General features: G+C 48.2%; 1 pseudogene; it reads right to left on the reverse strand.

Annotated features, from left to right (window-relative positions):
- Window positions 1-949: 949 nt before the first annotated feature.
- On the reverse strand, window positions 950-2786 carry LOC100687023 (annotated as a pseudogene).
- Between the last annotated feature and the right edge of the window lie 285 nt (window positions 2787-3071).

Below are 3071 nucleotides of genomic sequence, written 5' to 3' on the forward strand. Positions count from 1 at the left end.
CGGGAGGCGGGCGTTCGGGCGTGCGGCCGGGCGGAGGAAGGGCGGCTTCGTCCGGTGCCGTGCGGCTTTCTCGGATGCTTGCTTTTGTTTCGCTTCTGTCTTTCTGCTTTCTTTTTTCTTTCTTTCTTTACTTTCTTTTCTTTCTTTCTTCTTTCTTTCTTTCTTTTTCTTTCTTTCTTTCTTTCTTTCTTTCTCTTCTCTTTCTTTCTTTCTTTCTTTCTTTCTTTCTTTCTTCTTTCTTTTCTTTTTCTTTCTATTTTAGAGACAGTGAGAGAGAGCACAAGCAGGGAGCAGGGAGAGGGAGAAAGAGATTCCCCACTGAGCAAGGAGCCTGTTGGCGGGGCTTCATTCCCGGATCCTGAGACCCTGACCTGATCCAAAGGCAAATGCTTAACTGACTGAACAATCTTGGTGCCCTTAGGCTAGTAATTTAATAAACACATATTCTTTTTTTTAATTTAAAGATTTTATTTATTTATTCATGAGATACACAGAAAGAGAGAGAGAGAAGAACAGACACAGGCAGAGGGAGAAGCAGGCTCCAAGCAGGGAGCCCAACATGGGACTCGATTCCGGGTCTCCAGGATCACACCCTGGGCTGAAGGCGGCGCTAAACCGCTGAGCCACCTGTGCTGTCCAATAAACACATATTCTTAATAAGAAAAAATAAACACATTCTTAAAAAGAAAAAATAACTAGTGTATATGTGCGTAATTATTCATAAGGTAGTTTAATTATCCATTTTTTTATAAACATTTGGAATTTTATTAAAAAAACAACAACAACAACATCACAACCATGAACATTGTTATAGTTAGAGGTCCTCTTGGTTCTCCACAATGATACTGAGCATGCTCACAAGGGGTTCCCATTGTTTAGACTTTAGCTAAACGACCATCTTTAAAAGAAGGGGAAAAAACTTGGCACACTACCATTTAACTTGTTTTAATGTTTCTTCACAAATGGTGAAAAATAGTAAAGTACAGACAAGGAATAATCATAATGTTGTGGCCAACATTATAAATATGGAATTATAAATTTATAACATTTTCTGGTTTAAAAAATAAATCTGGTAGTCAATGCAGCTCTGCGGGGTCTCTGCGTCTAGTAGAGCCGGTCTCTGCGCTCCTGACGGTGCTCGCCTTTATCCATTTTTCCAGGTCCTCCACGCCCGCCTCTTCTTCCTCCCATCTGTTCCATCAAAGTTCCAGGGGGCCCACCAGGCCTGCCTCGTCTTCCTCCGCCAAAGCCACGTCGGTCCATGCCCTGGCCACCACAGAAGCCCCCTCTGTCTCCACCGCGGCCACCTCTGAACATCCCGCCAGGACCACCGCGGTCCATGAGGCCACCTCTTCCTCCCCGCAGGCCACCAGGGCCGCCTCTGCCACGGTCACCGCCCGGGGGCGGGAAGGGTGGTGGAAGAAGCCTTCAGGCTTCGGGGCCTTACCCTGGTTGCATTCTGTTCTCCAGGCGAAGTTCTGGTTTCCACACCCCGGATTGGGGCACTGCCAGTCCCCAGCTCGGTGCTGGACGTTTCCTCCTCTGGATGGGTTCCCTCGGGAACCCCGGGGTCCTCTTGGGGGAAAGCTACCTCTGTCTCCTCCACGGCCTCCCATGCGACCCATGGGGCCCCCAGGACCTCCTGGACCGCCTGGACCTCCACGGAGTGGTGGTGGCATCCCTCTGCCCTCACCATACCAATTGCACTGTTGTCAGAGTCTTCATCTGGATCTACAGGTGGACCTAGATCAAGATCTGGTCCTTCATCCATGGGTCCACCAGGCTTATGGAAGCCACCTTGCTCTCCAGCGCCCATTCCACCACGTCCTCCTCCCCACCCACCTCTGCTCATGCCTCCACGATCAAATCCCCCTCTTCCCCTGCCCCGGTTATCAGGGCCACTCATGCTCTGGTTCTCTCCTGGTCTGGAAAATCCTCCAGAATCCTGCCCATAAACACCCATGCTACTGGGGTGGTCCTGTCGGAATGAACTCTGCTGCTTGTAGCTGCTGATCTGTTGGCTATATTGACTTGGAGCCTGGCTATAGGATCCAGTTTTGGGGGGGGATAACTAGTGGGCGGCTGCTGCCCATAGCTGCTTTGTTGACCATAGCTACTCTGCTGTCCATAGCTGCTCGGCTGCCCATAGGTGTTCTGCTGAGAGTAACTGCTCTGATCATAACTAGTCAGCTGTGTAGAGGAGTAGCTGGTAGGAGGATAAGATGGTGGTGCTGTGACTGGCTGCATGGAGTAGCTCCCAGGTACCTGGAGATAACTGTAGTTACTCTGTCTATATCCTAGGCTGGGCTGGTTGTAACCCCTGTGCTAGATTGAGGTTGACTAGTCTCAGCGGGTTTGTTACCATCCTGTGGTCTTGCAGGTGCGGTGGCTGCTGGCTGCTGCCCATAGGCTGGGTAAGCAAACTGAGTGCCATATGCAGACTGAGCTGCATAGGAGGCCTGGGTCGTAGTGACCATAGCAGTGGTGGTATCATAAGCACCAGTGCCGTACCCCTGGACAGGCTGACTGTATGCCTGGGGAGCACTTGGAGTAGTATAACCAGCGGGAGGCTGTCCATAAGAAGTTGCATAAGCGGTCTGCCCATAGGTCGCAGTGGTCTGAGCCTGGGTATAGCTGACATCAGTGGGCTGTCCATAGGTTCCATAACTCTGCTGCCCATAAGCCTGGGTGGTCTGTGCATATCCTTGAGTTGGTTGGGCGGTGTATGTACTGTAGCCCTGCCGGGCTGCAGCTTGGCTGTAGGTACTGTAATCCCTGAATGCCATTTTCTCTCCTTCCCTCTCGTTCCTAATTATCCATTTTCACACAAACTTAAAAAATTATTTTTTTCATCTAGTTATTACATTTTTGGTGGCATAGTTATCTTTAATTACCTAAAAAATCTTTGTCAACATGATTCTTCCCTGGGTTAGAGAATTTTAATTCGGAGATATTTGACCACTCTAAATTTTTTTTAAAAAACAGAAAATATATCCTTGCATATCAAAAATACTGTAATAACTATGATTATTTTGTTAAGTAATTTTTAATAAATCAAAACTTACAACATT

This window comes from Canis lupus, chromosome 32, assembly GCF_011100685.1.
Source record: "Canis lupus familiaris isolate Mischka breed German Shepherd chromosome 32, alternate assembly UU_Cfam_GSD_1.0, whole genome shotgun sequence".
Taxonomy (NCBI): Eukaryota; Metazoa; Chordata; class Mammalia; order Carnivora; family Canidae; genus Canis; species Canis lupus.